General features: G+C 43.1%; 1 protein-coding gene across 3 annotated transcripts in view; it reads left to right on the top strand.

Moving 5' to 3' along the window:
• Positions 1–24,466, top strand: part of COL8A1 (collagen type VIII alpha 1 chain) — a 91,733-nt gene that overhangs the window by 6,065 nt on the left and 61,202 nt on the right. Inside the window, exon 2 of one of the 3 annotated variants that reach the window (XM_053386168.1) lies at positions 23,572–23,664. The exons of the other annotated variants lie outside the window; for them this stretch is intronic. The gene's annotated coding sequence lies outside the window, so the exon portion shown is untranslated. The remainder of the gene's footprint in view (positions 1–23,571; positions 23,665–24,466) is intronic. 3 annotated transcript variants of the gene reach the window in all.

Here is a 24,466-nt window from a genome sequence, read left to right as displayed (position 1 = left end):
TTTGCGGCTGGCCAGTTGGGATGAACCACCCCAAGGCCTACAGATTGACTGAGATTTCAACTCTCCACTTGAAGATTTTGATGATGTGCTGAGTGATCCCTCTAATGGTGTCTTGAAATAGTTATTAGCTGAGCATGTTCCAAAAATGCAGGCTTTAGGCCTCTCTTAAGCCAATGAGTGTTGAGTCAAAACATTTTGTTTCGGCAAGTCAAAACAAAATGTCTCCAAAATGTCCAAACAAAATAAAACATTTACACATTTTTTTAAAATGTCATACTGGAATGTTTCATCTCAAATGTTTCTGAAATTTCGGTTTTAAAAGAACCCACCAAAACGCTTAAAAGATCAAATTTCTCCCAGTTGAAAAGAAATAAGAAGTTTGCAGTTGTTTTTGGAATGGAAAATATATTTCTTACCCAACCCTATGCAGCTGCTGTTTGCCAACAGAATTTCATAGATGAGTTAGTGGTAATTTGCCCTTGCTAATTCTGTCAAAGGAAGATGAGTTCTGTAAAGGCATGCAAAATGACATAATTTTTCTGAAGTTTTGCGGAAGACAATGAGCAGTGATGAGACAGAGTTTTTCCTTCTTCCATTCCATTTATTCCAGAAGTTCCTCAGGATAGACTCTCTGTGTTATCCTCAACACCCTGTGGTAGTTTAGAGTGCAGTGACTGGCCAAGGTTCCTGTGACTGAGTGGGGATTTGAACCATAGAATATATATTTTTGGCACACCGCCTTGGTGGTTTTGCTAAAGGCAGAATCTGAAGTATTTAAAAAGAAGGAAGACAGTTTCAGAGCTGCTCCCAATTCGGATTCTAAAAACATATAGCAGAAAAACAGAACAGAGCAGCTTAAACCCCAGTTTGTATTATAGGCACTTTCTGTGACACCTCTTGAAATACGATGCTTATTTTCTGAGACTTTTCTTTATGGCAGGGTTGGGTTGGTTGTTGGGATGGAGTTGGCTTGAATTTGTAGCATGGACATAACCCATGGCACACAAATACCTTTAGATCCATGCGAAAGTTATTCATTTCTGGTTCTGGTGAGGGGGCGAGATACTGAATGCATCCAGCCCTCTTGTTCTGAGAATTCACTGGTGTTCTGTTTTCCACTTCTCTCTGCTGTCTGGCTGGGTGGCCAACAGCTTGCAGTGCTAAGGCTGCACGCTCTATTCCCAAGGCTGCGAGTACACAGTAAGTGGATGACTGCTATGTCTGTGCATGTGTCTTGGATCATTTGTTCCAAGGTCTTCTCCACAACTGCAGTAGGAAGGCACTCCTGTGACAAGAGAGTTCCTGGTAGCCAAAAACACTCTGCAGACTAGGCCCTGCCAGTGGAGCAGTAACCAAAGCAACCTTCTGTCAATAACTACTGAATATGGGCAGCCTTCACACCGTACACTGAAAGTGCTATGTGCTGTAAACAGCCATGGCTTTCCTGCAATGAATTCTGGGGACTGTAGTTTAAGGGTACTGAGAGTTAGTAGGAGACCCCCTATTCCCCCTCACAGAGCTACGATTTTCTGAGTGTTTTAATACCCAATCCCTCTCAGCACCCTTAACAAACTACAATCCCCATAATTAATTGGGGGAAGCTATGACTGTTTAAAGAGGTACCATAGTGGTTTGAATATATGCTGCAAATGTGGGTGTGGTTGCATTATGACTACTGTGTCTGTCAACATTCTTAGGAGTATATTTATATAGGGCTAGTTTTTGCATAATGCCTTGTCCCTTGGGTGTTGTATTCTGCTCTCTTGAGTTGGTGGTTTTCATTATAGCAGAGACAGATTATTCAATACAGGATTGCCTGCCGTCTCAAAACATACCTGTCTCCCAACAACAAACCCAGTTGATATCAGTCAGTGCCGTATTTCAGAACCTACATTCAGAACCCATGTCTGTTACTTAAAATATTTTTTTTGCAAACTGCTGAACTGAGGCCTATTGTATGGACAGTATTTCAGTGTTCCACATAGCAACTTCTTATTCTTCAGCTAAAGTTGTCAATATTAATGGCAGGTTGTTGTTGTTAAAATAAATAAATAAATAAATACTGTCCTTCATCACAAGATATCAGGACGTTTACATATTTGAGGCAATAGTTACTTCAAATTCAAATTACTTACATCCAGTTCATGTTCTTTCTTTCAGAATTCTGGTGTGAATTCCATTATTTCATTCATTCAGCTTCTCTGCTGAATCTCTGTGGTGTCATCTTCCTTTTTCCTGGTGGTCTAGTGGCTTACTGATCCCCATGGCCTATTGATTATTTGGCAAGTTTTCCATTTTAAAAAAAAATTATTCTTAAAATTAGCAAATTCCCTGTTTGTCTTATTGAATATCTTTTTATTTAGTAAGTTTAAATATCTTGGGCTTTATCCTACCAGACATATTTTTAATGTGCATTCATTATGATTTGTGCTCATGGCCATAGCAGGGCAGTTTATTTGCAATCCCACTTTCCATGCTGTTTGTGCCTACAAATGTTTTGGAGGAGACATACTGATTTGTTTCCAAACAGTGCATGTCCCCTAAGTTTCTGCTGCAATCCTGTAACTTTCTATACGTTCAAGTACAGTGGTACCTCAGGTTAAGTACTTCATTCGTTCCGGAGGTCCATACTTAACCTGAAACTGTTCTTAACCTGAAGCACCACTTTAGCTAATGGGGCCTCCTGCTGCTGCTGCGCCGCCAGAGCACGATTTCTGTTCTCATCCTGAAGCAACGTTCTTAACCTGAAGTACTATTTCTCGGTTAGTGGAGTCTGTAACCTGAAGCGTATGTAACCCGAGGTACCACTGTACTGTACTACAGAAGCCGGGTGGGGTGGGGGTAGGATATCTGTTTTCACTGCCACACTCCACTCCAACTTTTGTTCTTTAGTTCTCATCACCTTAGTTTTTATGCCTCCACTCCAGTTCTATGCAGAGTTGTGATCCATCATACAGTCAGAAAAACAGAATTTGGCTGCTTGCCTCAGGCAGCTGCAGAATGAGCAAGAGATATTCAGTAGAGCTGAGCTGAAATTTCTCAGAAGACATTTTTTCTGAGATGTCTCTTTTTCTTATCCCACTCGCCAAGGAGAAAAGGCCATGGCTGACTTTTTCTAAATATTCCTCACCATGTTTTTTAATTGGCTGTCATTACCTTCCCACTCCTCGGGAAACACACACACACACACACACACACACACACACACACAAAATATATCCTGGAATGATGCTAGGTTTAGGGCACTGTGAAAGATGTAAAAATGGTGGTTAGGTCACAGAAAGAGTTGCAGGGCAGTGGCAACATAAAATAAAGGGTGCGGAAGGGGAAGAGAAAACCTGAGGGGAAGGAAAAAGAAGAAGCCTTGCAGCTACTAGTGCTAATAAGGAGCGTTGACATCGAGAAGCTGTTGGAGAATTTCTTCTCCCCTAGAGAAATTTGATGAAATGACGCCTGCAGTTTCTCTGCCCACTGTTGAGGGTGTAGAGTTCTGAGAAACCATTTGTGCACAGCTATTGTATTCAGTTTTCCAGCATTTCTATGGGATATAAAAAATGTTTTATATTTTTATATATGTTGAAAGCTGCCCAGAGTGGCTAGGAAAACCCAGTCAGATCAGCGGGATATAAATAATGAAATTACTATCATTATTATTATTGTGGAATAAGACATCCCTATTTTCATCAGATAAAACTTTGGGGTGTATGTGATTGGGGAGATATCTGTGGAGTTCTGAGCATCCTGACTGGGGTCTTTGATGGGACTCTCTGAAGATATACAAGCCCTAAATAATCATGGAAGGGATATACCCACAATGTGCTTAAAAATGGATTCCATGTTTAGGAGTCAGCAAAACGGCAAAGAGGTGAAAGAAGGTTCCTTTAACACAGGAGTAAGCAACCCTTTTCATAGGGTTGCCATATTCTGGGATCAGAAACCTGGATACGCCCCGCCTGTCACTATCGGGGCACATCCAGAATTTGCAATAGCTCTCCTCTTCACTCTTTACAAAGAGGGGAAATGAGTGGAAAGGGGCCAGGAACTTCACTTTTGGCCCCACCCCAAGAGTATGTGGTCCTCCCACCCCACCCCAGCCCTGGGCCTGCTGTCCATGTGTTAGCATGGCTGTGTGTCTTGGGAGGGACATGGGTGGCGCTGTGGGTTAAACCACAGAGCCTAGGACTTGCCGATCAGAAGGTCAGCGATTCAAATCCCCGTGACGGGGTGAGCTCCCGTTGCTCGGTCCCTGCTCCTGCCAACCTAGCAGTTCGAAAGCACCTCAAAGTGCAAGTAGATAAATAGGTACCGCTCCGGCGGGAAGGTAAACAGCATTTCTGTGCGCTGCTCTGGTTCGCCAGAAGCGGCTTAGTCATGCTGGCCACATGATCCGGAAGCTGCACGCCAGCTTCCTTGGCCAATAAAGCGAGATGAGCACCGCAACCCCAGAGTCGGCCACGACTGGACCTAATGGTCAGGGATCTCTTTGTCTTTTTTGTGCCTGGGGAAGGAGAGAGGCTTTGCTATTTTAGTATTGACCTGCAGGCTTCCCCAGAACACAGATCATGCAGAGTTCCAGTATCTAGGGAAGCCTCCATGCAAAGGATGGCCTTCAGATGGCTGTGCTAAAGTGTGGGTGGCAGGCTGGGGTGGCAGGACTGGGGTGGAACTGTGTGACCTGTGGGCAGGGCCAAGAGCACTGCTTCTTAGCCTCTGTCTTCTCTCCTTCCCTCTTTGCACAAGTAGTATGTGAAGTGGGATACTACTGCTGTGCTACAGAAATGTGTGCATTTCATTTTTTCTAAAATTCAGGGGACCATGCAGTCCCAGCTGTCTATGGCAATGAGCACAATGCACGCTCTCTCTTTCTCTGTGTGTGGCTTTGATTGTCCCCTAAATCTTAAGTCTCCCTGAGGAATTTTAAGCTTTAATGTTAAGACTCGGCTTGCCAAATGCAACACTTTTATATTATGGATTCCCTACCCCACTCCCCAAAATCTCAGCCCAGCAGCGTTCGTAAGGGAGGAAGCCAAATTATGCGGACATAAATTGTTTCTTTCTTTATACTTTTTACAAGCAAATTTAACTAAGGAGAATTGGCCCGATCCTACTTTGTGCTAAATTTAATTCAGCTCCACTTTAGAACAGTTAAGCCAGCACCTTCCACTGGCATCCACTTCTTATAAAGCACATTCTTTGAAAGAGGAAAGAAATAACTCTCTGCTCATTTCCACTTGGCCAGCAGATGAAATGTGCCATAGTAGCAGTCACATTGTTTGCTGCAGAAAATGCTAATTTGGACTTTAGGAAGAAAGTCCCTCGTGTTTTAGTTGTTCCAGAAATGCCATTACTTGTCAACGTGCGCTGGAAGTAAAGAACAAGGCAATGTTGAAAAGTGAGCTTTCCAAAACAGTCTAGGCCAAAGCTGATTCTTTGGTTTTTCATAAGTAATAAATCATATCCTTAGCTTCAAAGGGGACACGGCCACAACCCCAAACCGAAAGACTTGGGATCATCAAAGAGCTCTGTGCTCTCCATTAAACAGCTTTGTTCAGCCCTGCTGAGAAGCATACAAGAAAACATTTTTTTTACATATGGAATGGGTTCTCTAAGGAGATGCTGACCATGGTCAAAAATATTGTGAAGTTTCCCAGTCCCTTCCCCGTGTGAGTCTTGGTTGGCCTGTGTGGCATGTTGCCAACCCACCACAGCTGTCAATCAGGGTGAAACAAGAGTGGAGCCTTCTCAGCACTAAACAAAAATGAAGCATCTCTTTGCTTGGGAAGATTACAGTTGCAAGGATGCAATATAGTAATAATAAAAAATTATAATAATACATTTTTATTTACTCTGCCGTTCCTGGTTCAGAAAACCGGGCTCAGGGCAGCTAACAACAAATTTAAAACACTTAATTGATGCAACGAAAACAGCATAAAATACAGTATAAAACGTGAATAACAATACATTCAGAATTCAAAAATCAATTTAGGGGGGAAATCCATCCAATAAACATTAGATGATCACCAGGGCTAGCTGGCTAAATTAGTCCTATTTGTGCCAGCGAGGAGACCAGGGGAGAGTTAGCTGTGGGATCCCAGAGCGGGTAATCTTCATAAAAAGGGAAGGGGGAGGGGAGGAAGGGGGAATAAAATGATGGGTTGGGGTCAGAGGCAGGATGGATAGGGGTTCCTATGTCAAAATTTGAATATTTTGCCATGCAGGGTGGGAAATGGCCAATTTGTCAACATGGATGACTCCTTAAAGCCTGATGCTTACATCATGCAGAAAGAGCTAACTGTGAAGTCAGATGTGGTTGCACATCTGTCTATGGGCACTCTTGGCTGTGCAGAGAGGCTCCAATTTGTGAGGGAGTTTCCGGGGGCAGACTGATGTCATGCATGCAACACCAGGAGGAGTTGAATGCTACAGCAGCATGGCTTCAATGGCTGGCAGCTCCTGCTGCTGCTGCTGCCACCAGCCAGGAACTGCCGCATGGCGCACAATTCCCTGCTTGCCCAGGGACTGCTTCCTGCCTACTTCCCCTGTGCGGCAGGAGGAGGAGGAGAAGGAGCCGGCTGTTGAAGCCACACCATGCTTGGCTCCACGCTTGGTGTCCTCTGCCCCCTGATTTCTTCAGACATTGAGGCACCCAGCCTCTCCTCAAAAAATTTGGAGGGGCCCCAAAGAGCTCAGCCTCTAGGAGACATCACCGCTGAATGTGCAGAACCATAATATGGCTCTTCTCCCATGGCAAATGTTTTTGGAGCTGAATGCTAAAGTTGTACGCTCACCTATGTAGGTAAAAAATTTGGTAGACCTCAGTGGGATGGTTTAACTTGCACAAGGTTAGGATATCAATTGACACAACTAATCACAGTTAGAACAGGCCACAGTCCCCTGCATTTGGACACCACAAGGAGAAAAGCTGGTAGGAGATGGGTTGATGGTGTGCGCCTAAGGCTCATGCAGACTCAATGCTAAAACCATGGTTTAGACCGCAAACCATGCTTCAGCATTAAGTCTGAACTATGCTTATAAATGATTGCAGATCAGTGTGTTAAGTTGGATTTGGTTTTGACCACGAGTGACCTGCATTGTCTTTCAACCATTCCTCATACGACTCAGCATCCAGACCCCCAGCTATCCTGGTTGTCCTCCTCTGGTTATGCTCTAGTTTGTCATTCTCTTTGAAATATGGTGCTCAGAACCAGACACAGCACACCAGTGTGATATGACCAGTGCAGAAGAAAGCAACAAAACTACTTGTTATCTGGACACTATGCTCCTCTTAGCTCTTTCTAAGATTGCATTTGCTTTCTTAGCTGCAATATCACACTGCTGACTCATGCTCTCTAGGACACATGGAACCTTTTCATGTTTACTGCTGCCAAGTCAGGTCTTCCCCAGACTACACTTGTTCCTTTGGGGCTCTGTGTGCCTAAATGCAGGACTTAACATTGATTTCTGTTGAATTGTTGTTTTCGGCATGGGTCTGGCCTGTCAATATCATTTTGAGTTGTGATTCTGTTTTCTGCGGCGTTTTAACTATCCCTCCAGCCCTGTGATGTGTTATCTGCAATGTGTGGAGAGTGAGTGTGTGTGATTTATGTCACATCTGTTTTGAAGAGGGCTTATATGTTCCTGCAAAAAGTAGCATGGTGTAAAGGGAATGGGGGACAAATGGCTCATTAATCCTAAACTTAGTCATTGATCTGGCAGCTGCATAAAGCAAGGTTGACCTCTCTTCTGTTCTCCATTGCCATCATATCTGTGGTGTTTCCCCGTTCCACCTGGTAGGTATTGTTCGAAACCAATTTTCCATTTGTTTCATATTTGTTTCTTGGTTTTAATATATGTCTGGAAAAGTTGCTGTTCAATAGGCAGTTGGACATTTATCTGGGGGACTTAATAAACCATTTAAAAGGACAGTTGGTGATGATGGAAGAGAGCAAAACAAAACCCAGCCAACAGGGTGGGAAAGAAAACCACACAAAGTTTTAGAAAGCTTTCTTGGCGTGCAAGGGTGTATACACAAGTTTTGCTTGTAATTTAATAGCAGTTGAAGAACTAGCTGAGGAATAGACCGAAATAATGCTAATGTAACTGTTAGATCTACCCGCAAGCACAGCTAAAGCACATCCCATCACACAGTCTTTCTTTAGTAAACGGCCTTGGAGATTTCTAATGCAGAAAGACTGGAAATCTAAATCTAAATAATTGTATGACCATTAGTTACTTTTGATTACTTCTTTTGTAATTGTAGGTTTTTAATTTGTTTTTAATGTTTTAAATTGTTGGGACCCTAGGGTGAAGGGCAGGTAATACACAAAAATAATTAATAGTAATAATAGTATTAGTGGCTAGCTGCTTTCTGTTCATCAGCATCAGCATCAAATCACTAGTTTTATTAGAGCATGGGATGAATATGCCAACTTCTTTCCATGCCTTTTCTCAAGGCCAAACCATGGGCAGCCATTAACAGAAAGCAAGTATTATCCTCACTGTCGGAATCTTGCTCCTGCTTCCTATCTTACAAGCAGAAGTGTGGTTGTAGCCATTCTGTTTTTTTATATAATATTTTTTATTCATTTTCCAACAATTTTTTATACAATCAACTCACATTTTATCACACATTCATTTCTTTTTTTGACTTCCCTCAGCTCCTCTGCTGATCTTTCATTTACATCTAAATTATTAACGCATTTCTTAACTTAGTATTGCCTTTAGATATCTCCTTCCCTCCTATTATTCTCTTTTTTACAATATTTCTCTATTTTTCACAGTCTCTTGAAAACCAAGGTTGTAGCCATTCTGTGGTGTTCCCACACTGCTCCTACCTTCACCCATGCAGTTGTCATGCGTCTGATGAAGTGGGATTTTGCTCATGAAAGCTCATACCACAATATATTTGTTACTCATTAGGGGGCCACAGAATTCTGTTTCTTGCTGCAACAGGTTATTACAGCTACCTGTCTGCTGTTTGTGAGGTGATTTCAGCAGTTTGGCTTGGGTAACAGATGTGTATTAACACTGCAGAACATTTATTTTAAAAAGTTATTAAAAGTTGTAAAATGCATTTTTAATAACCAAAATGTGTTTTACAGTGGTGCATTAGGTTACATACGCTTCAGGTTACAGACTCCACTAACCCAGAAATAGTACCTCGAGTTAAGAACTTTGCTTCAGGATGAGAACAGAAATCGTGCTCTGGCGGTGCAGCGGCAGCAGGAGGCCCCATTAGCTAAAGTGGTGCTTCAGGTTAAGAACAGTTTCAGGTTAAGAACGGACCTCCGGAACGAATTAAGTACATAACCACAGGTACCATAGTATTAAAGACATTTAATTATACACTATCATAATGTAGTCAGATTTTTGTTTACTGACATTGTAGACACACTATACCTTTAATGCACATTCAAAGCACCTTTCTCTCCTAAAAGAATTCTGGGCACTGTAGTTTGTTAAAAGCTGCTGGGCATTGTAACTCTGTGAGAAGCAAACTACCATGGCTGGTGTTCTTTAAGGGAACAAACATGTTTTGAATATGCTTTAAAGGAATGGTGTGTACATGGACCTTTAGTACACAGTACCCTTCCCCTCACCAAAATTCAACTTGAAAGAAGCATTATCTTGTAGCCAATAGACTAGAGAGCCAGTGTGGTGTAGTGGTTAAGAGCGGTAGTCACGTAATCTGGGGAACCGGGTTCGCGTCTCCGCTCCTCCACATGCAGCTGCTGGGTGACCTTGGGCCAGTCGCACTTCTTTGAAGTCTCTCAGCCCCACTCACCCCACAGAGTGTTTGTTGTGGGGGAGGAAGGGAAAGGAGAATGTTAGCCGCTTTGAGACTCCTTAAAGGGAGTGAAAGGCGGGATATCAAATCCAAACTCTAGGTTGTGGGGTGTGTTTGGTTACGGTGTTTGTGTGGCACCGACACCAGTTTATTTAGTTTGCCATTGTGCCTACAGGCCCCAAAAGGCTGGCCACCTCTGGCCAAGAAGAATTTTAAATTAATATTGTGGTTTTAAATGAAGCCACAGTATTTGCAGTTAGTCACTTTCCTGTGGTTTGCAGCTGAGGCAAACAACTTGATTCATTGGTCAAGCTACTCATGAAACAGTTATACATGGGGGGGAAGGGGATGTGGTAGATTTTTTTGAAAACTGACAAGGATGACTGGATTATGTTCTCCCTGATAAGATGAAGACCGTTAGTCTCTTTGTTCAGAAATGGGTGCAGAGGGATGTTGAGATGTGCACCCAAAATCTGTGGTCCAGATATGACGGTACAGTCGCTTCGCTTGATGATGCCTGATGAATGCTTCAGGAAATTTGCCCCTGTGTGTGTGAAGCTGAGCTCTTTGGAGAATTCCAGCTTCAGCCACTTGGCGAAAAACACTGGAAAACTGTACCAGCTCCAGAAACAAACCAGATCAGTTAATTCCTATCCTGGTGCCTTAACCGCAAGTCTATACTTGTTCCTTAAAAATAAGTGGAAAGGCTAGGCATGGGCAAAACGCAAAGTGCCAAAGAAATGCAGATATCTGAGTCAGCCAAGAAAAAGGCCAGATGCCTGTAGGTAAGCCAGACACATTGGCAAAGAGTGTTAAGTTGTTCTTAGCTCTACCTGCTTCTTTTTGTAGCCAGTCTCCTGGCAAATTATATCCATACAAACAGTGCTTTTTTCATGGGGGATGCAGAGGTATGCATACCTCTAAACATTTTGTGAATCTTCGTACTTTTGTCCATTTACTGTACAGTGATACCTCAGCTTACATACGCTTCAGGTTACATACGCTTCAGGTTAAAGACTCCGCTAACCCAGAAATAGTGCTTCAGGTTAAGAACTTTGCTTCAGGATGAGAACAGAAATCGTGCGGCATTGGCAGCAGGAGGCCCCATTAGTTAAAGTGGTGCTTTAGGTTAAAGTGGTGCTTCAGGTTAAGAACAGTTTCAGGTTAAGAACGGACCTCCAGAACGAATTAAGTACTTAACCTGAGGTACCACTTTAGCTAATGGGGCCTCCCACTGCCGCCGCGTTGCTGGAGCACAATTTCTGTTCTTATCCTGAAGCAAAGTTCTTAACCTGAAGCACTATTTCTGGGTTAGCGGAGTTTGTAACCTGAAGCATATGTAACCTGAAACGTATGTAACCCGAGGTACCACTGTATTTATTTCCCCCCCATTTGAACTATAAAATGGTGATTTACTTGAGTCAAAATGAGAGTACCCCTAAACATTTTTTTTAAAAGAAGCATTGCATACAGATATGACTTTCCACATTTTCCACCACAAGGAAATGGCCGGCAGGAATGGCCTAAATCTTGGGACATGTTTTGCAAACTTTTTCATCCCTTGCAAAAATGTGGATGGTTGGCTCCTGCCATGACCCCCCATTCACCTTGAGGACGCTGGCCTTCAGTCTGAATTGCTCCTTACCTTCAGTCCGAATTGGCATGTGACGTGGACACATAGCCAAATCTGATTAGCTTCAGAACTATGATCTCATTATGTTTTATTACGTACTCCTGCTTTGGCAAGGATCACTCTGGGAAAGGAGCAGCTGGTGGCTGGGAGGAGTTGGGGGCTCTGGAGCAACAGCAGAGGGGGAAACGGTTTTTGCAAACAACAGCAGCAATAAGAATAGCAACCTGCAAAGTTCCCCCACCTAACCTGGAAAATGTATGTTGGCCAGTGTGTGGCACAGCCTTAGTACAGTACTGAGCTCTTTCTTTCGAGGTGACTTGGGTTTAAATCCATTCTCAGCCACAGAGTTCAGGTCAGTCACAGGCTTAGTGTGAGAATAAAATGGAAGGGCGGAGAACTGGGTGAGTGCCCTCAGCTTCTTTGAAGAAGAAGAATGGAATTAAAGATGTAGTAACGAAATAGCCCATGCACCCTCAACTTGGGAAGCGCTCTTGTGTAATTTCTGGAAAAGTTATGGAGTTAATACTTTGGAAAGTTGCTTGTCTGTTTGCTATCCAGTTGGACACATCTTAAAGATGTCATCATCAAATTTTGCATGATGATTCCTGGGATCAAGGAGCAGGTTTCCGTCTGTGTTTGGCTACCACTGGACTCCATTTTGAATCATGATGGTGGACTGAAACTTTAAGAATTGCACTGATTTTGCTGTTGTTTTGTAGAATTCCAAGTCATGGCGGCTTTGAAGCTGCTAGTATGCTATACAGTGGTACCTCAGGTTAAGTACTTAATTCGTTCCGGAGGTCCGTACTTAACCTGAAACTGTTCTTAACCTGAAGCACCACTTTAGCTAATGGGGCCTCCTGCTGCTGCTGCGCTGCCAGAGCACAACTTCTGTTCTCATCCTGAAGCAAAGTTCTTAACCTGAAGCACTATTTCTGGGTTAGTGGAGTCTGTAACCTGAAGCGTATGTAACCTGAGTTACCACTGTACTCCTAGAATGAGATGAGGTGATATCCATGCCTTTTTATCTGGATTTTTGCAGTGCATAATGGCTCTGCAGGCATTCTGTTTGAATTACAGAGGCAAGTGGAAATGCATGGGGAGAATATACTGATGCTGCCTTTCCTAGCCATTGCATAATTGGTGTTACACACATAGGGTTTCCAACACAGGGATGGTAAGCTTGGTTAACCAGGGTTCTCTTTTCCACTTTGGAAGCTCTATGTGTTGGGTATGGCATCCCATTTCAGAACAATGCAGATTGCTTGCTGGCCATTACTGAGTTGGCAGGAATTCCCTTGCCCATTCCTACTTTCTCCTACGTGCATTCAGACTGCACTGCTCAAAAGGGCTATATTCTAATGCTAATCTGTTTTGACATAGCTCCTTGAATCTGAGCATCTTAAGATCCTCAAATTCCACAATAAATTCTGCAAGCAGTAAATCTAAGATTTTTATTAGAATATTTATGCATATTACAGCCTACTTAATCCTTCTGCTTCTGCATGCAGCATGCTCCATTGCCTTGTGATGGATTGAAAAAGAAAGGTTCATATGGATTGGAATGGCACTCTTGGGGCCAAACAAAGGGGGAACAATGAAGCTGATTGGCGGTAGAATCAGGGCAGGCATTCTAGCTATGTTCCAATTGAATTCCATTTCACACATTATTAACTTCTGGAATTCAACACCGCAAGATGTGGCTATGGGCACTGGCTTAGATGGCTTTTCAAGGGAAGGTTGCCATTGATAAGACCTATTAGCTAAGGAGCGACCTGGCTTGGAGGCAATATGCCTCTGACTTTCAGCTACAGCGAGGGGGGAGGGCTGTTGCCTTCATGGCCTACCTGTGGCCTTCATGGAACCATCTGACTGGGAAACAGGATGTTAAACTAGATGAATTGGTAATTCAGCAGGGCTATTGTGCTCTTAAAGTACTGATGCCTGAGGTGGGTGCCAGGAGCAGTGTCAATGAAGCTAACTCTTTGTATTCAAAGGAACAAATAGCTCAGGAGGCTAGGCCTAGTGAGCACAGCAACTCTTCCCAGTAGATCTTGCCCCAATAAAGCAGTTGTGAGGACTGAGGTCCTCTCCTTCCCATAGTTACCTAAGCCTCCTCTCCCACCTGCTCCTTCCCTAGCAACCTGAGACTCCTTCACCTTCTCTCTCTTTGCTCCACCTTCTTATGGGAGACTGGGTGCGGGGAGAGAACTGGTTGCTGCAGGAGGGAGAGACCCCTGGCTTCTTCATTAGCCTCTTGGCCCCTCTCGTCTTCAGCCTCTGCTTCTGCTTCTGGACTGCTCTCTGCCACAGCCTTTTCCTGCTCACTAAACCCTGTTGCCTCTTCAGCCTCCGACACCACCTTCTCCCAGCCTGTTCCCTCCTCTCCCTCTGCCACTCATTGTGTCCCACCGCCAATCCCCTGGCTCTGAGCCTTCTTCCCTTGGGGGTTCCCTAGCTGGTGCCTCTTACCACTCCTTTGCATCCAACCAGTCCATAACAACTGATGTGCCCCTTTCAAACTCCAGTTTCTAATTAGGGGTGGGTGAATATGCTAGTTTGGGTTCTCTCGGTTTATCATTTTTCCAATCTTAAATTCACAATTTGCAGCTTTTTAAATGAAAGAAAAAGATCTCACGAAAAATTGCCAGCATTTTAGTACAAATTTCTCCTAGTCAGCATATTTCTCCTACATTTTTTTTACAAAGCAATCTCCATATAGAATGCCTTTTTGTATGTTATTTCCACTAATATATGCATTTTAATGCACAGTTTAATATAGGCACTTTTTGTACATATTGCTTGTAGGAGAACAGCATTGCAAAATTTGGAGAAGTGCCAATTTCGAAGGGCAGCTGTGTTTCAGTTTGCATGTTGTCTTGGAAAGTGCTACTTTTGTAAGTTTGCCTTTACAATTGCTCCTCTATCGCTAGTTCTAATTCTCATTCTGACCAACATGCAGATGATGCGTTGGTCTCAAGTTTTTGCCTGGGCTCCCTTTTGAAATAGTTTTCTGTCCATGGTGTTCAAAGTGTTACTTTCTATACTAGCCTCTTTTTTATTATTTATTTTTATTTATATACCGCCCTATATCCGCAGGTCTCAGGGCGGTTCACAGAATAAAATCAGAATATAAAACCACAAAATACATAATCAAAATAAAAACAACAACCCAATAACCCTCCCCCAATACATTTTAAAAGGGCATAGGATGTCAATCAAATCAATCAAAGGTCTGGTTAAAAAGGAACATTTTTGCCTGGCGCCTAAAGCTGTATAATGAAGGAGCCAGGCAAGCTTCCCTGGGGAGAGCATTCCCCAGACATGGAGCCGCTGCAGAAAAGGCCTGTTCTTGTGTTGCCACCCTCCAGATCTTTTGTAGAGGAGATCCATCTTGCAAATACACAAAGTAGGGCTTCAGAAGATGATCTGGACTGATTGTGCTACTACTGAGGCTGGTCTGGGAGTCCATCCAGTGGATTATGCCTGCAAGATGGAGAGTCTTATGTATTCAGTGGTCTGTGTTCGCCTGAGCTTGAGTCTGGACTAAGGATTCTGAGCCCCTGTGTTCTGATTTGATACATGATATCCAATCACAGATCATTTCAGGATTGGGGCCTCTGCCATTAGCCCTTAAACTCTGAGTCATGATTTGCAGCTTTGAAGTTTAGACAGCCAATCACATTGCGAGTGGGAGTGGCCCAGGCCTTCAGAAAGGTATATTAGCAGTTGCTTTGCCCCTGTTGTCTAGTTCTGTTAGTTTAATAAAGGCTTTTGCCATTATCACTGTGCCTTGCCTCGTGGGAACCCTCTCATTTCTCTTCTCAGCATCCAGACTTGATGTGCCATGATGACCTAGTTGCTGTTCATTTTACTGGTGCATAAATCATTTAAATTGTGATGTAATCACAGCTGAGTAATTCGTGTGTTTACAAATCAGCAATGCTAACAGGGGAGCTCACTGGCTAATTGGTGGATGGAGACTGAGCCGAGACTTTGTACAAGCCCACGGTTCAGCTGTGCCTTGTCTCTTCGCAGCTTTGGACAGCTAAACTTGTTCCGTGATATTGTGATGAATAATCAAATCAAATAAGAAAGACGGGTGCCTACGCCAGGACAATTTTGCACGGTATCTAGAAACTGGAGGGAGTTTGTACACTTCCTTGTCACATATTTACAAAACATGGGAAGCATTAACATGAAGGCAGTGGAGCTGCTTTAATGAGCAGCAAGCATTAAGGGGAAGGGCTGCAACGCAGTGAGACAACAAGTGCTTTGTATGCAGAAGGTTCCCAGATTCATTTCCCCAGCAACTCCAGGTAGGCATGAGAATGTTTTCTGTCTGAATTGCTGGAAAGCTGGCTGCCAGTTAGCATTGATAATACTGACCAGCTGAACCCTTGGTCTAAACCAGGCAGTTCCCTGCATTCCTATGTCCCTGGGTCACCGTCACTGTCTTTCATTTTAAAACGCCTGGAAAAAAGAGGCAGCTGAAGGAATTTCACTCTAGACCAGAAGCTTTTAAACACTGGTGTTAGTATAGTGGTACTTCAGGTGACATACACTTCAGGTTACAGACTCCGCTAACCCAGAAATAGTGCTTCAGGTTAAGAACTTTGCTTCAGGATGAGAACAGAAATCGTGCTCCGGCGGCACGGTGGCAGCCGGAGGCCCCATTAGCTAAAGTGGTGCTTCAGGTTAAGAACAGTTTCAGGTTAAGTACGGACCTCCGGAACGAATTAAGTACTTAACCTGAGGTACCACTGTATTAGTATTTATATCCCACATTTCTCTCAAGTTGTGTTTCAAGGATTATTTATTATTCTTATTATCTTTATATCCTGCCTTTTTTTTCGACGGGACTCAAAGTGGCTTACAAATTAAAACCAGAATTATTGAAAACGTAGGAAAAATAATTTAAAAACAACCAAACATCAGTAGAATTAACTGTCTGTCTGTCTGTCTGTCTGTCTGTCTGTGTCTCTAATTTGTTTACAATATACAAATAATTGCAATAAACCTTTTAAAAACAACATTATAAAATACAAAGCAATAAAAGCAAGCTGTTCAAAAGCAATCATGAAAATGCACCAGAACACATTTAGAACGAGCGGTTAAAATACAGTCCACCCTGGACTGATCACAGCAGCTCAGTGATCAGCGCTGCCTGTGCCTTCGTCACCAAAGGCTGGCCTGAACAGGATGCTCTTAGCCTTTTAGGAGAAGAATAAAGAAGGAGAAGATATTCTGCCTTGGGAACACTTCCCACATCAACGTGTGTGCCCAGGAAACCCAACATGTCTGCCATGCAGTGGCAGAAGCAGTGGGGTGAGCAAAGCCTCTTGCACTCCTATCACTGACCCACTTCTTGTATGACCCACCTCCTGGGTAGACCAGCCCCGTAGGCAGTGCAGGGGGCTACGGCATAGCTGTCAACTTTCAGATTTGAAAATAAGAGATCAGCAGCCTCACCTGTCCCAGGGACAGTCTGCGGGATATCTAACAATCCGGGATAGCAGCGGGAAACGGCGCTGGAATAAAGGAATTTCCCTCCCAAAAAGGGAAGGTTGACAGCTATGGGCTACAGGCTTTTGCCACCTACCCACTCACATCTTGCACTTCAGTTTGCAAAAGCACCGGAACTTGTGAACTTCAGTGAAGAACTGCTTTTGCAAAGGGAAGGGCTACTTTGGATCCAACCACAGCATTATTTTGCTTCTTTCCCTCGTTAGATTTGACTTGTCAGCTTGAGGTATATAAGCAAATGATAGACACCAGCAGCCCAGATTTAAAAACATAATGTTGGATCTTTCTTAATCCAGACAAATGTATTTGCTCCCCGTTGCTTCTTGACAAGTAAAATCTCCACCCGCCCCTCCCTGTTTCTTCCCGATCCACCCAGCCACAGGGCAATTACATAGGCTCATGTCTTTGTCCAAGTCTCTTGTAGAAAATTCATTCTTTCATAACAAGAAGTAGTTAAGCTTTGAACTTTCCATTTTTTTTGGAAAAGCAAGAATGGAAAAAATGTTTTCATGGGAGAAGAGTGTGCATTTTGGATCTGTCAACTGCTTTTTGCTTATTTCGGGCAGGGGAGGGGGACCCAACTAGAGTATTAGCTGCAATCCAGTCTGGTGTCTGATAAGCCGCACACACTAATTTTGGATTGAGCAGATGAAATACTACTACTTTCATTCTTCTCCAACACTCATTCATATTGAGGAATAGTTTCTCAGAGTTTTGGTTCATTATAACAAGCACATAACTGCTGCAGAAATGCAACAGGTAAACAACAACAAACAACAACAACGTTTACACCCTATCCATATGACTGGGTTTCCCCAGCCACTCTGGGCAGCTTAAAGTGCATAAAAAGGCATATCTGTTTTATGAACTTGCATTGATTTTATACTGGCTTGTCCATTTTGACTTCCCCCAAAGAATACTGGGAACTAGTTTGGGGAAGCTGCTGGGAACTCTGTTAAGGATTGTTAATCTCCTCATAGACTTCCAAGTCCCCAGAATAGAGGGAATACTTACTAACCAGTTTGCCTCTATGGTATAGATATGACAAATGAAAGAATCTGGCATCCTTTGACAGAAGTTGCAGGATATAGAAAGCAAGGAAGGTGTCCAGGGAATATTGAACTGTGGAGATTTGAGGGGTTTACACATAAATTTTATGAAATAAATACCATTTAAAATGTCAATATAATGGTCACAACCACCATAAAGCAAGTATTCATGACCCAAAAGAGCACATTCTGTTTTCCTGTGCTGCCTTCATATTAATTTTATTCCTGCATTTCAGGGGGTTGGACTAGACGACTCTTGGGGTCCCATCCAACTCCTCAATATCAAGACTTTACCCAAGCCTCCTGCCACCAACATATCCCAAATATCTGAATAATGTTCGGCTAAAAGGGAATGTTGGCAGTAGGATAAAAACTTTCCTATACCCAGGATTCACATTTGCCTGAGCGTTATCCAGATTGAATAATCATTGGGACTGTGCTCTTATATGACCAATACATTAGAGCAGGAATGAGGAACTTCAGGCTCAAGGCCCAACCATGGCCCTTCATTTCTCTATCTGGCTCTTAGGACTTTCCCCAGGCCACACTCCACATTGGCCCTGCTCCACAGCTTTCTGCTCAAGTGCTCTTGACCACCTGGAATGTGTCCTTAAACTGTACTAATGCTTCTTGCTTGGTTTGCTGAATAGGTGGAGAGGTGTGTGTGTAGAAACCTCAGACTTTCACGTGACTGGAGTGTGGTCTATTCTAGAAAGGTAAGAGCCACATACAGTGGTACCTTGGGTTAAGAACATAATTCATTCAGGAGGTACGTTCTTAACCTGAAACTGTTCTTAACCTGAGGTACCACTTTAGCTAATGGGGACTCGCGCCGCCACCACCGTGTGATTTCTGTTCTCATCCTGAAGCAAAGTTCTTAACCCGAGGTACTATTTCTGAGTTAGCGGAGTCTGTAACCTGAAGCGTCTGTAACCTGAGGTACCACTGTATTTAATAATAATAATAATCATAATCATAATTTATTTATACCCTGCCCATCTGGCTGGGTTTCCCCAGCCACTCTGGTTGGCTTCCAACCAAATATTAAAAACAATACAGCATCAGACATTAAAAACTTCCCTAAACAGGGCCACCTTCTGTTGTCTTTTAGAAGTAAAATAGTTGCTTATTGCCTTGACTTCTGCTGGGAGGGCGTTCCACAGGGCAGGCGACACTACCTAGAAGGCCCTCTGCCTGGTTCCCTGTAGCCTCGCTCCTCACAGCGAGGGAACCGCCAGAAGGCCCTCGGCACTGGACCTCAGTGCCCGGGCTGGATGAAGGGGGTGGAGACGCTCTTTCGGGTATACAGGGCCAAAGCCGTTTAGGGCTTTAAAGGTCAACACCAACACTTGGAATTGTGCTCGTACATCCATTGTTCCGCACACTTTTGGCTCTGGCCCCACTCACTTCTGGCATGTGGCCCCAAGAATGTTTCCTACAAAGGAAGGTGGCCCTCGGGAGCCCTCACCAAAGCATTAGAGTTTCTTAGTGCACAGAGGCATTTTTGCTGGCTTCTTCAGAATTGCAGAACTTTCTGTCCCAGGAGATCTGTTAAAGAACAGTAGATGGCCGTTTTTTGTTAGAGTTTCACAGACTCATAGATAAATGATGATAGAATCAGAATCATAGAATCATAGAGTTGGAAGGGACCCCAAGGCTCATCTAGTCCAACCCTCCTGCAATGCAGGAATCCCATCTAAAGATCCATGACAGGTGGCCATCCAATCTATGCTTTAAAACTTCCAGTGAAGGAGAATCCACCACCTCCCAAGGGAGTCAACTCTACAGTCAAACAGCTCTTACTGTCAGAAAGTTATTCCTGTTGTTAGTTGGAATATCCTTTCTTGAAATTTGAAGCCATTGGTTCAAGTCCTACCCTCCACACCAGGGGCAAAAACAAGCTTTCTGCATCTTACCTGTGACAGCCTTTTAGATACTTGAAGATGGTTATCATACCTCCTCTCAGTCTCCTCTTTCCCAGGCTAAACATACCCAGCTCCTTCAACCGTTCCTCATAAGGCTTAGTTTCCTGACCCTTGATCATCTTGGTTGCCCGCCTCTGCACACATTCCAGCTTGTTAATATCCTTCTTAAATTATCTTGATTAATAGCTTCGATGTATCTAGTCTGGAATAGCTGCGCTTTCAGTTCTTCATTTCTGACTCCCCTTGAAGCATACAAACACATACATGCAATATGGATGCACATGCGTGTAGTGATCAAACTGCAGCCTTGATGTGATTTCAGCTACATCCACAAACAGATCTTTTCATGGTCGCTTGTGGCATTTTAGCACTGTGATGGAGAACATGGGCACATCAGTAAAAATAAAGAATTTTGATGCAATTGTACGTCATTCACATCAGAACTGCATTTTGTAGTCTTTGATTGATGGTGGACACCTGCATTTGCGGCCAGACTGGTGGTGGTGGTGGTATGTCAACAAGTGGTAGGAACTGAGAGCTGATGAAAACTCTGCATGCTTGAGTTCTAGCTTGAATTCCTTATTAAAAGCACAACCCACAAGGCGTGGAACGCAGGGCAGAGCAAACCCTCTGAGCAGTCACAGAATGGAATGGGGAAGCTGGCTCATCCTGAATCACTTGCCAGTTGAAGACTTGGCATAATCTCTGAGATGGTCTGAAAAACGGTTTTTAAGCAAACATGACTCGTAGGCTTCCCCCTCCTTTTTTATTCTCTTCCAGGGCTTAATAAAATTTCCTTAATTCTCAAACTTTTTCCTGTCTGCTTTACATACCATTCTTTCAACCATGAGGAGATGAATTGGTCCAAAGTCAGCTCTTGGCTCTTCTGTACTTTCCATTCAGAATGTGTCTTGTTACATTCTGTGTTCCTATCTGAATGTTACATTGGAGGGTTTTCTTTCTTCCTAAGCTCAAATGCATGCTATGTTGTGTGGGCAGTAAAAAGAAGAAGGGGGGGGAGCACACTGTTCATCTTGACTTTCTCAAACTAGGTTGAATCAAAGGTTTTAAGAGTAATTGAAAACATATTTTTACAACCGTAAAGAGACGGTTAGGCGTGGAAGCCATAGAAATATATTCTGAGCCACATTCTTTTCTCAACGTTTATTTCTTAATAAGTGTAATCTTGCACCTAAGGAACCCTAAAAAAAATGTTCATTGCGCTGGATCAGCTGGAGAGCAAAGCCTTGAATGGCACATAATGAAGATTGGTGCAAATTAGATGAAGGGTTCCAATACAGTATGCTAAGCCTTTAATCAAGTGGGACTGGAAATGTTTAGAACCTTCTGACACACATTAGATGCCTTGTATGCCTCCACACAGGTGGTATCAATCTAAAAAAAGCCCAAAAAACCAGGACTTCCAGTTTTAGGAGCAAGCAGAAAAAATAAACACACATGCATGTATTTAGGTGCCTATACGGAATATGGCCAAAGCTCATTTTTTCCATTAGTCAAGGGGACACTCAAAACAGCTGGATTTTTCAAAACATGAATTAATTGCTATTTTCATTCAGTTAGACTGAAATGGAGCTGGTGAAGGGGTCAGTAACGATTCTGGAAGGGGTGTGCCCTGCAGTTGCCCTGTAACCCTGTGGGTACCAACTATATCCTTCAAGGAAGCAACTTCAGTGAAGAGAGCGAGGGAACTGATGGCTGGGTGCACCTGTGCTTGGCTGCAGGCATAATGGCCCTGAGGAGGGGAAATTCAAGTGTGCCCATGTAACATGCAGTAAGAACTCATGCAGATGAGCCAGTGGGGATGTAAAGGATGTGCGGAGCAGGGTAAGAACAGGGCAACTTCTAAAATAGCATCCCAGCAGCCATACAGCAGGTTCTGGGAGAATGTGGTTTCCCCATGGCAGCGGCACTTCATTGAAGAGACTGTCTGGACTAGGGATGGCTGAGTCAGACTATTTTCTGTCAATTTCAAACATATTACTGTATTTTCAAACATATTACTGTAATTGGCATGCCTGCTCTGTTCCTTTTCTGTGGTTGTTTTTTTAATGAACAAAAATGTGTATTTTAATGCATATTTTATCACAAAATGCACATTAAGTGCATAATTTCTCCACTTATTTTATTCCAAAATAGGCAAAATAGACATTTTAAATGCATTTTTGTGTGTTTTTAGCCAAGGCCTGTATTGCAAGATTTGGAGAAATGCAAAATCTGATTGACTGCTATGTTTTGATCAAGCCATTTTTTCTGGGATCTGTAAACCAGGTCAGTTCATGTTGCAATTCATAAATCAAATTCCTTGAGTATCCCTACTCTGGGGACTCGCCCCTTTCATTATAAATCCAGGGGGTTAGGGATAGCACACACGTTAAATAAGGTAATTTATTATACCTGAAGAGTTGGGAGGAAGACCTTTGTAGGGAGAGTAACAGGATTGAAATGTGTCAGATGGTTTTCTAAAACTAAAACCCATCCTCCATGGCACTGTTGTATGCCTTTTTTACATTAATTGGTGCAGATCTTTTCTGTGGCATCACATATAGGTCAACATTTAAAATATACACAGAAACCAGGCTAATGTCAAGGTTTCAAAGCCTGTCAAAGCCCACACCCCAACAGGGGTCTGACTGCCAACCACAGAACCCAAGCCAGCTACAGGCTTTGATAGGGGCTTTGGGGTATAGCCTTAATAGGCTCACTTCTTGCTGCTTGTGGTACTGGGTGGTCACCACTTACATTTCCCACAATGTCCTTGAGGGACACTGAGGACACTCACAACACTAAGGAATTTAAATGGTGGCCACTTGGCCACCCAACACTGAACACCATGAGAAATTTAGACATATTGTTACATGCCTGGGTCTTTCTCTTTTGGCCACTGGTCTGAATATTGCAGCCTGCAGCTTGGGGGCCTTTGTATATTGTGCAAGGAGGTAGTTTCTATCCTGAAAATAGGAAGTTGATTCAAAGCCAGGCTCACGCCTCAGTCACTTTAACTCCGCACAAGGTTCACAGAAATTTAATCCAGGAGGAATATACAATCTGAAGACGGGATGTTTCTTTTCAAAAGAAACAGAGTGTATCCACAGAGCCGGCACTTGTGCTGCGACTCTGCTGGCTAGTCCTCCGGCATTATAGAACATTATAATTAACACCAGGTGACTTGGAGGAGTTTGATGAACAGCAATACATTGGGGGGGCCCTCCTGTACAGCCACCTGTAAATCATCAGAACCTTTCCCTTAATGAAGGCTGTGATAGAGAAATTCTATCTCTTTTCATTCTCATCAGTGCTGCTGGAAAGGCTGAGAATGTGTGTGTGTGTGTGTGTGTAAAAAAAATTAAAATGAGGTGCTGGTACTCATATCTTTATAAAATGCCGTCATGTGTGTGCGCAGGGGGGAGAGATGAGGCTTCTCCATACGTACCATCACAGAAAAGCCACATACGTATATGAAAATGAGATACCAGCACACACCAGAATAATTTTCTGTCTCCAGTTATTCAGAGTTACAAACTGGCAGTTCGGACATCATGAGATGGCCTTGGAAATTTCCAAAAGATTGCTTTTGTTTTCCAGGACTTGAGAATAAATACACAACCCTCTTGTTTTCCTTCGAAACCATAGGGACTGGAAACAAAAACAAGCCACATGAAAAGAATGGAGCTAATATGCTGAGGATTCAGAGGAGAGTTTTTAGGAAGGTTCTTGAGAATCTGTGTGAGTTCATTCTCCTCATTCTTACTCCAAAGAGCTCAGGGTACCATGCCCCCCTTTCTCCCGTTTTATTCTTACAACAACCTGTGAAGTAGATTAGACTGAGAGGGACAGCGACTGCTCCACGGTCCTCTGAGGAGCTTCATGGCTGGTTAGGTATTTGAATCTGGATCTTCCTTATCCTTATTCAAGTCACTCACACTTTCCCCTGCCTCTTCTCTGCCCTGAAAAGTGATGTAATGGCTTTGCTCATATCCAGCTCTTCATATAATCAACTTGCAGAACTATTGAGACATGACATTTGCAGACTGTCTTGTTCCTACTTTTAAGGATGAGAGCAGAAGTCCAGCAGACTAAACTATCAAATTATTGTGATGATACAGTCTAATTTCTTGAATAAGACGTAGCAGAAATAAGTAATGACAACAACAATTTGCTATTATTAATTGAAGCTTTCCAAAGAACTTGGGTTTCTTTATACTTCTATTGAAAACTATATGCCAAGTAGGCTTTGCTTTTTGGATATAAGAAAATTACTGTCACTATTCCATTTCTCATGACAAATGATCTTTATAACAGAGACCGAGAGGGCTGTGTTTATTTTATTATATACTATTTATATCCCATCTTTCTTCTATCATGGAATCCAAGGTGGCATGTGTGTAGTTTCCAGGAATAGGAACATGGGAAGCTGCCTTATATTAGGGCAGAACATTGATCCATGTATCTCAGTATTGTCTACACTGACTGGCAGTGTTACTCCATGGTTTCAGGCAGCCCTACCAGGAGGTGCTGTAGATTGGAT

Source organism: Podarcis raffonei, chromosome 4 (genome assembly GCF_027172205.1).
Source record: "Podarcis raffonei isolate rPodRaf1 chromosome 4, rPodRaf1.pri, whole genome shotgun sequence".
Lineage (NCBI taxonomy): Eukaryota > Metazoa > Chordata > Lepidosauria > Squamata > Lacertidae > Podarcis > Podarcis raffonei.
The sequence above is the reverse complement of the archived record's forward strand: the minus strand, read 5'-3'. Positions and strand labels throughout refer to the sequence as shown.